Here is a 12,100-nt window from a genome sequence, read left to right as displayed (position 1 = left end):
GTGCAGGAGTGAGGTGTTTGTGCGAGCGGCATAGTGGTTGGAAGTTTTTGTGGGTTTTAGGCTTGTTCTAACGTATTTCTCTTTCATAGGTTGCGTGGGTGGACTGGGGGCCAAGACGGTCACCTGGATCGTGGGGCATTCCTTTGTGCACTGGGCATCCAAGTACGCGGAGCAACAGGTGTAGGCCGTAACCTGGGACTCAAAGGACAACAACATGAGGTGCACTGGTGGGGGAAAGAGGGGATGCTATGGGGGGCACTATTGCCTTGGCTCGCAAAGATGGTTCCCCAAAAGGATGCCCGGACTTACTGATAATACACTTGGGGGAGAACGATTTGGTCCAGCTGTCAGGTTTGGCGCTCTTGCAGCTGATGCAAAGGGACTTGGAGGTGCTAAAAACCAGGCTTGCAGGGACTTGCATAGCCTGGACTGAGTTTGTCCCCAGGAAAGTATGGAGGGGTGCAATGAAACGCGGGGCTATTGAAAAGGCCTGCAATGAGACTGTTTTGTGGGGACAAGGACATTAAGGTTTTCTCTCACGCAGGACTACGACTGGAGGAACCCTTACTGTTCAGGGATGACGGAGTGCATCTTTCACATTTGGGGAATGCGTATTATATGATGAAGATGAGGGATGTGGTCAGTAAGCTGTGGAATGAGGCGATTTGGTGTTGTAGGACGGTGTGAGTGAGGTATGGTTGAAAGATGCACTGTGCGGGTCCATAAAGGGGGGGGGGCAGGTAACCGCCCTACAGGGGGTTTCCTTGGTTGGCGATTCTTGGTAGGGGTAGGGGGGGTCAAGAGCGGGCGCACCCATCCCTCGGGGGGGGGGATTGAATGAGGTGGGGAGCTGGAGGCATGACCGGAATGCCAGAGGATATTGGGGTAGGATGCTTGGTGATTTGTGGATATGGATAAGGTACGGAAGGGGCATGGAGTGGTTGGAGGCATGAGTCAGAGTGGGTGAAGAGAGTGAAGCAAGGAAGGGTGATATGGGGGTTTGCTGTTATTTTTTTTTGTAAAACTTTTTATTGAGGTTGTCAGCAGATATTACAATCACAAGATCTTCTTTAGTGCATTATTCCATCTACTTATAGTCTGTTCTCTATAAATCATAACATTTCCCATTTAGTAACATGAATAGTAAGCGTTCGTTGCATGAGTGTGTTTAAGCCGTTGAACGCCTATCCCCACTATTGTTTAACGTATAAGCACAAGGACCTTTTGCATCCAGTGTGTATCACAACAATCAACAATATATCAACTTTAAACAGTAAAAAGAGTCATCTTCCATAGGTACATTTGCAACATTGAGATTGTTCTATAGGTGTCCCGCACTTCCCCCGCCACTTCTTATTAAAACCTGCGTCTAAGCTGCATTGTGCCCACCAGGGCAGCGACTGTTATCACCCCTCCCGCCCTCTATTCCTCCTCTTCCTCAGACTCCAGGTCTTCTTCTTCCGGCAGTGGGTCACAGAGGTCACCCCTATAGGTGTTCCATGCCGTCCATACCTTATTCCATTTGCGGGGGCAAGCCCTCATTACGTACACCGCTCTTTCGGTAATCATCAGCTTGTCCAAGTTGTTACCCCACCTAGAAGCTGTAGGCGAGTCCGGCACTCCCCATTTCTGCGCAATATCTCGCTTCGCTACCATCATGGCTAATGTAGCCCATATCTGTCCATGCCTATTCAGGTCATTAGGGTCCCAAATGTTCAATAGGCATTTCCGTGGTTCTGGCAGAATTGAGACTTTAAGCGTTTGCGAGATGGTGCGCATAACCTGTCTCCAGAATTCTCGTATCTGTGGGCACTCCCAGAGCGTATGGTATAGTGTCCCCTCTTCCCTGCACCCCCTGAGACAGAAGGGATGTGGAGCTCGATGTATTTTATGAAGCAGTGTCCTAGTGTAATAAACACGGTGTAAGATTTTCAGTTGTACCAATCTGAATTTTGCTGAGATGCCGACCTCTCGTGGGGAGGCCAGTGCCTCATTCCATTCCGATTCAGTAACCTCTCCTACATCCCCAACCCACCCCTCTTTCAGCCTTTCTGTTGGGTCTCTCAGATTGTTGATCAATTTTTTATATGTGAGGGATGTGGCGCTTTGTGGCATGAAGTCATTTAATAGTCTATCTTCTAACGGCGAGGATTCTGGTAGGTCCGTTCCCGCTGGGATCGCTCGAAGTAGTGCATGCCTTATCTGCACGTATCGGAATGTCTCAGTCGGGCCCATGTCGTACTGTTGTTGTAGTTGTGGAAACCCGATCACTGTACCTTTGTCCCACAGGTCTCCGATTGTGGAGATACCTATACGGTCCCACTGTGTGAATCCCTTGCATGAACGTAGGGCCCCTAGAGCTTTTATGTCCCAAAGTGGAGTCATTTTGGTGAGTGTCCCTCCCCAACCCAGTCGCTGTTGTGCAATGTGCCATATGGTCGCAGTGTGGTGTGTCGGGCCCCATAGTGTCCGTACCTGCGGCTTGTTATATAATACTGCAAGCATGCCGTCCGATCCCAGTTGCGACCAGTCGGCCTTGTACGCTGGGTCGGTTCTTGGAGCATGTATCCATTGGTTGATTGTTTTGAGATGTGCTGCCCAATAATACAGTTGTATGTTAGGTAAAGCTACGCCTCCTTCATACCAGCTCCTTGTCAGTTTGTCATACGCTATTCGCGCCGTGCCGTTGTTCCAAAGCAGTTTTGAAACCAATGCCGCGATTTGCTTGAAGTACCTCGGTTCCACAAGATAAGGAGTATTCTCCAGCACATAGAGGAACCTGGGAAGTGCCATCATTTTATAGAGTGCTGCACGCCCTAGGAGAGTCAATGGCAAGGCCGCCCAATGTTTAACATCCGCCCGGAGGCGTTCCATGAGTGGCTGCAAGTTTTTGTTGAAAAAGTCTGTTGCATTCTTCGCAATAACAATTCCCAGGTACTTAAAGGAGTCTCTAGTTAACTGTATGGGGCACGTCTCCTGCAGGACCGGGTCCGGGCCGTGTAATGTGTATACCACCGATTTAGACCAGTTCAGAGTGTACCCCGATGATTTACCATGCGTATCACACAAATCCAGTAGCACTGGAATTCCACTTTCGGGCTCCACCATATAAATCAGCATGTCATCCGCATAAAGGGATACTCTATCTTCCCATCCATCTTCCCACGTGATTCCCCTCAGTAACGGTGTATTTCTGAGCAGGATAGCCAGTGGTTCTATCACCAGGGCGAAGAGCAAGGGTGACAGCGGGCATCCCTGCCTAGTCCCCCTACCCAGTGGGAATGTCTGCGAGATGTGGCCATTTGCTACGACCTGCGCCATCGGCCGCGTGTATAGTAATCTCACCCATGCTATGAATTTCGGACCAAAGTCCATCCGCCTTAGCACCGCAAATAGATATTCCCATTCCACTAGATCAAAAGCCATTTTGGCATCGAGGGAAAGAATAGCCGCCTGTTCGGGGATAAGGTGCGCCCGCGCTATTACCCCATGGAGTCGCCTGAGATTCAGAGACGTATTCCTATGAGGCATAAAGCCTGATTGGTCAGGGTGTATCAGCGATTGTAGGTGCTGTATCAGAGGAGTGGCCAGCAGTCTTGCCAGTATCTTAGCCTCCGCGTTAATCAGTGAAATGGGGCGGTACGAAGAACACCGAGACAGTGGTTTGCCCGGCTTCGGTATGGCCACAATCGTGGCCGTGCGTTGATCCAATGGTAGTAATGCCTTCTCCAGGCTTTCCATATACATTTTCCGTAGCGGCTGACTCAGTGTGTCCGCCCGCAATTTGTACCATTCTAAAGGTATGCCATTGGGGCCCAACGCTTTACCCGAATGTAGTGTCTGAATTGCCAGCTGAATTTCAGGTCTAATTCAAGTTCCTGTATTGCCTCTGGTGCTAGCTTGGGGATGTCAATGTTAGTAAGTGCGAGTGCAGCCTCTTGAGCAGTAACCTCTCGCTCAGGGGTGTATATTTCTTGGAAGTGACGCGCCAAGGTACCTACTATGTCTTCCGGGTGTGTCTGTATTTGATCATCATGTGAATATAGTTGCTGAATACCTTTACCGCCCCCCCTCTCTTATCTAGCCATGCCAGCATTTTCCCAGCCTTGTCTCCCACGTCGTATACCCTGTTAGCTGTGCCTGTGATATGGCCTTGGACTGTCACCGTAAGATGGGCCCGGTGTTGGTGCTGTCTTAACTGTAGTGCGTGTGCTGTTTCTGGGGTGGTGTCCGCCATATGTGCTATGTTTGCGGTGTGTAATGCCAGCTCTATCTCCGTAAGGATCCTCCTGCTCTCTCTCTTATGCCCTGTTATTGCCGCTACCGCTCCCCCTCGCAGGACCGTTTGGGTTTGCTGTTATTAATGTTGATGTTATTGGTTATTGTTTAGTTGTGCAGCCTGGTCCTAATAAATGGCCTTTTACGCATTAACATCTGCGTGGTCTGTTTATTGTGCGAAAGCTTAACTTCACCTTAAGTTTGGCCTCTCTTTCCCGTTCCATGTTTGCTGCACATGCATAAAGGAACAATTACTCCTGCTAATTGCTAACTAGTATGTTTATGAGAGACAAATAATTCCTGATTTGCAGGAAGTGAAACTGGAAAACATGGGATTAATCCCTGCGTTTCCCTAAACCAAATTGTGTAATCTTCGGCAAATATTTTATTTCCCCCATTCTCCTTCAAATATGTGACTTCAGAATATGTTGTGTTTAAATTAACAGACTGTAATGTTGTTTTATCCATAATAATTTGTGCCACATACAAGGTGCACATGACAACTGAGTCCACTAATGGCAATGACACCAGGGCGGGGGCAGAACCCGTTCTAAATCGCGGGCCCGGTCTCACTGGTGCTGAGCACTGGCAGCTTTTTAAAGATGGCCTCGAACGGGTCTCTATCGGGCTCTGTTTTGGTGGTCAATTTTTTTCCGGACCGCAGTGACGGCACATCGATGTGCGCTTCTCACTTCTCACTAGTGGAGAAGATTCGGCATGACATCATGCCAGGAGAGCATTGTAGGGGAAGGGAAATCCTTTAAAGAGAGTCATTTTCTCTCTGGATTTCCCTTCTCTTTTTGAAACTCAGGAGCAGCAACATCGTTGTGGTGTCACCAGGGCTTTAAGTGGAAGCTGCTTCAATATTATATACAAGCCATAGTTGCTGCTTAATTATCTTATGATAATAACAACCATTGACAAAGCCAATAGTCCTGACTTGTAGGTATGATGTTACTTGTTGTATCATATATCTGGATGCAATGACAGAAACAGCAAAATACAAGTTGGGCTGCACACTGCTAAGCACAGATTTTTAGCTTACGTGTTTTAAGCCATGCCCTTAATTACATTGGCCAAGCCCCTCTGAGAGACCCCCTAGTTTTTTCATCCCACTTGAAGCCCTGATCATGCTTATGACTATCGCTTAATAAATATCACTCAGTGCACTGATAAAATGTGATATAATTATGTCAAATCTTTGATATGTTAAAGAAATATCGTTTTTAGACTTTTAAAGAGTCTTTATCGTATTTTAAGTGAGGTTGTGTGTTTTACATCGAAACATTTTTGGGATTGGGCTCTAGCAGGAGCTCTAGGAGCCAAGCCAGTCTCTTGGCTCCACTCTCTCTATTAATTTGTTGGCTCGTCCACCTTTAAACCACATCGCATCGCTATTCGTCATGTGCAATGTGGGCATGTTTAGAGTATTGGAGTTTTACTATGTGCTCGATGCCCACAGGTGTGCCTGGGTGTCAACATAACTAGTGTGCACAGGGATAGGTATTAAAAAAATTAACAAAGGGATTTCTCTGCATGGGTTCTAGTATTTTTTTCGCAGTTTCGTATAGACCCAGTATATATGGATCTATGTGCATATGCACATATGAAATCCATATAATGAGTTTGTATGAAATTCCCACTCTGGTCTAAGATTTCTGCCTCACCACTTTTAAAATCCATCAGCCGCCACTGGTCATATATATAGATTGCTCATGTATCAACACTAGCATTCATGTGGATTTTCAGTAATACGTATCATGCATGCAGCAATGCTTTTTGCGCATATTGTAACATTTCACACACCCCAACATATTTTACGCGCAGGCACAATCTAAACACACATGCACATGAAAACATGCACTGCCCCAAAAATACATTTTGGATGTCTTTCTTGTGCAAGAAAAGCATTCTCTACAAAGTTGTTTGTAGGAGGGAGCATTTCTGTGACACAACCCCTGATCAGTAGTGCTAGGGTTAAGCGATTTGGTCAATACACATACTGCACCGTCCTAGCACAGCGTCAGCACATTTTAAGGTATCCCATGACAGCTACTATAGTATGTCAAAATAAGGGATTAACGGCATGTCGGTACTAGTAATTAAATTTGTCTGACGTGCACTTTGGGCGTATTTACCGCTATACCTTTTAGCTGATTGATTTACATATTGTGGTCATCTGAATTAAACATGGGGGTTTGTGGCATTCATGTCAGCATTGCACAGGATGCACAGAATGCCACTGTGTTTGACAAATGGAGTCATAAACTGCCGAACAAAAGGGCCTGGTGCATTCACGTATGCCTGCTCATAAATATGTAAGCACGCTTTACGGTAAAAAAACAAAAAACTTGGATGTTGTCACCCAAAATCGAAAAGGTAATTGAATCGCTACACTAGGGTTTCAGGAGCCCAATAAATAAGACCCACGTTTGACCTTTATTGGGGGACTTTGAGAGCCCCCGTGGGATAGTCCTCAGTGTTCCAAATAGCGAACTTCCACTGAGGTTTCAGCTTGTCAGCTCAGCGTTCTGCAGAGGCATTGATTTCTTCTCACTGTCACTTCCTGTCTGGAGAGATAACAAATTTTTTGTGGCAGGTGTCTGTCAAGCCTCGTTTTTCTAGCGAGCCTAACTGAAGGAGACTCATTTATTAATCATTATTTGCGAAACAGTAAACAGAAAGTATTTAACTCTTTATGTGTTGACCCAGAGCTACATTTAGTCAGATATGTTTACAAGTAAAGCGGGTGCATTCTGTAATGTTTTTGAGAGGCCAGTGATGGTGCTTAATTTCATCAGTTTTTTATTTATAGGAATTATTATATGATTTGTAATCTGTTTTGGAATATCGGCACTTGAATCTAGGGTTCTCAAGTGGGACCCAAGGCACATTAAACTGCGGTGTTCCCCAAACACTCATTAACATAACTCACACTTGCTCAGTTGCTTTAGCAAAACGGTAGCTGACCTTTCACACTAAATTGAGTATGGGAACCAACCTTGCCCTTGAGATGGCTCAAAATCCACAAATGATTTAGGTTAAATGTTCAAGATTGAGCTGGTCTAAATGCAAATGTTGGCTATATATTTTCATCATGTTAGACATGTTAGCCTTAGGGTGATATTTCCCCAAACTTCTTGCCTACTCCCCTCCTGTAAGCTGACATTTGTTTTTGTTGTCTTTGGGACTCGGTGCACTGTACCGCTGATAACCAGTGCTAAAGTGCTTGTGCTCACACCTTAAAACATAGTAAAATTGGCCTACTCATGATTAGCACATTTATTATGCTTATAAGTCCTAGTAATGTGGCACAACATGAACCAAGTACCTGTAAATTAAATGCTACTAGTGGGCCTGCAGTAATTATTGTGCCACCCACTTAAGTAGCCTTTTAAAAGATGTATCAAACCTGCCACTGTAGCCTATTTGCAGTTTTAAACTACCATATTGATCTTGCAAAATAAACCTTCTGTCAGGCCTAGAACTCCTTTTCAAATACATGTAGTCACCACTAAGGTAGGCTGTAAACAGCCAATAGGACAGGGTGCAGTGTATGTAAACAATTGGACATGAATATTAAGTTTTACTTGTCCTGGTAATTCGTTTTTCACTACTATGAAAGCTACCTTTCACATAGGATAATATTGAGGTGCCTCATTACATTTAATAAGTTATACCCTTTGTTTGAGAAAGGGTAGAAATATCATGTGTGACCTCTAAAGAATTGTAATTTAAAATCTTCCTTAATCGCAACATTGGATGGATTGTGAGTCACAGTTCTGAAAATATCACTTTTAGAAAGTTTACTTTTTCTTGTCCTAACTATTTGGTGCCTGTAGCCTGTGTCCTGGGCCATCCTGCCAGGATGGGAGAGGTAGTGCTGTTCCCTGCCCCACTTACGTTTCAAAGAAGCTGCTTGAGCACACTCACAAAGAACTTCACACCAGTCTTTTGTCACCCCAGACCTCTTGGATCCTGGGCAGGGAAGAAGGAAATTCTTAAACCTATTGTGGGGGAAACCTCTAGAAGTTTCTTCCAATTCAAAGCTGGCACCAGGTATAAAAATAGGACCCTCAGATCCACTCTTCTATGCACTCTTGGCCCTGCGACAGACACTTCAAAGGACTGCCCTGCTGCTTGAGCAGTGCCTTGCTGCTTGAACCCAAGACTACCAGAGTGACTCCAAGGGCTAGTTGACTGCCCTCCTGTTCTGAGCTACAGGTGCACAAAAAGCTCCAGCAATAGAACCCTGCACCTGAACCCTGCCTCCTGAAGTGAGTCCTACCCTCCAAGTGGTGCTCTCCCAGTCCTGGAACCATGGAAGAGGTGCTAAAGGTACCCAAAGAGCCAAATGTCAGAATGTAGAAATCTTCACATTTACTTCATCCAGTGGCTACCCAATGACAGCGTTCCTCTTCCTCCGACACATCTAGTTGTTTTGTGCTGCTGAACTTTCCTTTCTCAGACATTGTTCTTCGAAATTTCTTCGAAGTCCGAAGGTAAGCAGAGACTCGGTCCAATCCACTTGGTGTATTCGAACTGCGCTTAATCGCAAATGGCCATATCTTTTGACTTAGCCCTGTCTCGCCCATGGTTGGCGTTTTCATCTTTTAGATGCTACTTTAACTAAAAACTTTTAAAATTCATAACACATGTTCTACTGATTGGATTTTGTCGTTTTGGTATCACGTAATTTGTTAAATATTTCTGTGTTTTTCAAAATTGGTGTGAATTTTTCTTGTGTTGTGTTTTCACTTTATTACTGATTGTGTGCTGCATAAATACCTTACACATTGCCACTAAGTTAAGGCTCACTGCTTTTGTGCTAAGCTACCGAAGGGCTAAGCATAGGTTAATTTAGTGACTCTTTGTGATTCACCCTGACAGGGATTGTTGCTTGAGAACGGTTCACACATCTGTCCCCTCCCCTACCAAAAACCCAATTTCCTACACATCCCTAACTTTCTTGTTTGAATCCCAAACGGTGTCTACAGCCAAGTACAGACTACAGCTTTAACACTCAAGTTGGGTTGTCCATACCCTTCAAGGCCGAAGATACCTTGTAGGGTACTTTACAGATACCTATGCCGCACACGTCATTTTGAGCTAAATTGTAGGACGGTGATCGGCCTTGAAGTAATGTCCAAGTCTGGAGGCCTTTTTTAATGGTGGCCAAGTTATTGTTGACACGTATGTGCAAAATGTGAAAAAATAATAAGGACGCTGTCACCACAGTTTTCACAATTCTCAACAAGTACTTCACATTCAGGTTTGTGAAGTCTGTGCGTAAGATCATTCTTGCTGTGTTTGATTTTGATGATTTAAAGTGACTTTATTTCACATTAGGCGTGGTTGCACTGTAAATTACTGGTCCAGTAGAAAGTATTCCTTTTTAATGGGACTGTCAAAAACTGTAGTTACGTTTTCCATCTGATTTAGCTGTGTTTTTGTGGGGCAGACTTTCGAAGACTTTAGAAGTTTCCTTCTGGAGTATGTAAGCGCCTTAGATGCGTTGTTATAGATATTTGGCATTTATAAAGTGCATAGTAGACCACTATTTTCAGACCGCAAAGCTTTCAGTAGATCACAGCGCCAGGAAACTTATGGTGTAAGTGCGCTTTATAAATACAGCCTAACATAACATAACATATTAAGAATGGTCAGCTTGGAAGCAATTAAAGTTACCAATACGATTTACAGTTAAATTGGCATAGCTCTTGCATTGTTTAGATAATTTGCCAAAACTTTGGATTGATCTACCCAAGCAAACAGACCAACAAAGACTTTGCCTTTCTTAGCTCCTAGCATTCACATCAAACACCAGCATATCTAAAACAAATTTCAGCTCCTGTCACTTAACATCTAGAAAGAAATGGGCTTTCAAAATCTTTAGCTGTCTTTCATAAACTAGCAAATTGTGGCTTGAAGTAGGTCCCAGCCCTCTGCCTACGTGGTTTTATTTCATTTGGAAAGTGTGGAGGTACTATGATTTTCATGGAACATTTGTTTCTTTTCCCTCATAATCAGGGAGTCACTATGAACTCCCATATCTCTATGAGCCTTTCCACATATGACAGATGGGTGCCAGCCTTTGGACTGGCACAGTCCCTATTTTGGGCCTCTGTTGTCTCATGCCGCCACTGTTATGTCTGGTGACTTTTTAATCCACCTCACTGTTTGTGTTCTGTTTGCTAAGGCCACGAGTGACCCCCAGTTATTACAGACAAAATAGTCAATAATTTGCTTTGATGAACAAGGAAACGGTTTCTCAGGACTCAGTTCTGTAGACTGGTGAGCGAGTGGGTTTTGGCTGTCAGCAATCTCTTAACTGACTGAAAAGGTGCTGCTTTGATGCTTGTTTAGGAAATTGTCTTTCCTTCTAGATCCATCACTTTTCACAGTTTGGAAATACACATTTGGTTGTTGGCCAAACACTGCTTGTGTCCGGATTTGTCCTATTTTTCAGTGCTAATTCCATCTGGCCACCAGGCGTCTCGTCTCAGTCCAATACCATGCATTTCACTTGTTATTCACATAGGCGGACACTCGGTCAAGCTAGGGTGGTTCTGACTGTCAAAGTAAGTTGGATCACTTTGGGAATTACATTAAACTGGTCTTAGCAGACATTTATTATGGTGAAATCTTTGGCAGTCAGTGGACGTGGCCACAGTGTTGACCACTGTCATATGGTGGATGTTTGTTTTGCCATTAAATGCCCCACTAAGAACCGTCAATGATTAAGTGTCTACAATGTGTTCGTACAACACAAGGTGTAATTTTAGTTTCTGTTTTTACTTCTTCTTAAGGCATACTGGAGGATCATTGCATTTGACACCTCCTCATATCGCAAGGAATGTAATAAAGTAGATGGATATGTGTTGTTACTGACTCAATCAATTACTTGTATTCTCTGTTACCCTGTCTCCCAGTCTTCATTATCACAGTACTGTGTCCTGCGGTCCCTTCTGCCTTAGAGCTCCTATCGGGCATGGGTTATCTTAGTATTGTATAGGAGAAAGACAGGGTATGGGGCTTTGTATAGCCATATGGGCAGAGGCTGAAAAGGGTGACCTACAGAAGATCAGCATGGTCATTCTACCGCTTCTCCTGGGTTCAGTGCTTTCTCCATTGTTTGAGTGCAACATGTGGCTAGGGATTTTGTAAGACTGCACTTCATGCTCCATTATGTGTCCTTCCCCCAGACCTTCTGCAGCACTCCTGGTTAACTCTGTTGAATGCGTTAGACCCACATGATTTGGAAATGTGTCCAACGCAATAATTCCTGATGAATAGAAAAATCGCTGCGTTTGTATTTATTTCACATTGTTGCTATGCTTACGGTGCTGGGTGATACACTATACGAAGGAAAATTATTATGAAAAATTGGAAAATCTAAAATAACTTGTTTGACAATAAAAATGTACTAGAACATTGGAAGACAATACTGTGGTAGAGGGTTTGCAAACTCTGATTTAGAGGCTCCATTTGTGTAAGGAGGTCTTTGCCATTAATACAGTATACACTTCGAAGTTGTCTGTGGTGTTACTGACCAAAGCGCCACATTTGTTAAAGCATGTGCTGATATCAGTTTTACGCATACTACTGTTACAGCTGTTCACTTGGTTGTTGTTGGAGGCTACTATTATCCACCATGTTAGAAACTGACAATCCATCCTTACTGGCAACATTTGGGGACAGTTAATTAACCCATGTTATACAGCGGTTTGACAGGCTATATGCAGTGTTCTGTTGCAGGGAGAAATCGGAAGCTTGTCTTTTACGAACGCTTCCCAACAAACATACTCCCTTGCCTAATGAA

General features: G+C 44.3%; 1 protein-coding gene across 1 annotated transcript in view; it reads left to right on the top strand.

Annotated features, from left to right (window-relative positions):
• Positions 1 to 12,100, top strand: part of SLC25A26 (solute carrier family 25 member 26) — an 875,117-nt gene that overhangs the window by 581,073 nt on the left and 281,944 nt on the right. The gene's annotated exons all lie outside the window — the stretch shown is intronic.

This window comes from Lissotriton helveticus, chromosome 9, assembly GCF_964261635.1.
Source record: "Lissotriton helveticus chromosome 9, aLisHel1.1, whole genome shotgun sequence".
Lineage (NCBI taxonomy): Eukaryota > Metazoa > Chordata > Amphibia > Caudata > Salamandridae > Lissotriton > Lissotriton helveticus.
This window is presented reverse-complemented; position numbering and strand designations above follow the sequence as displayed.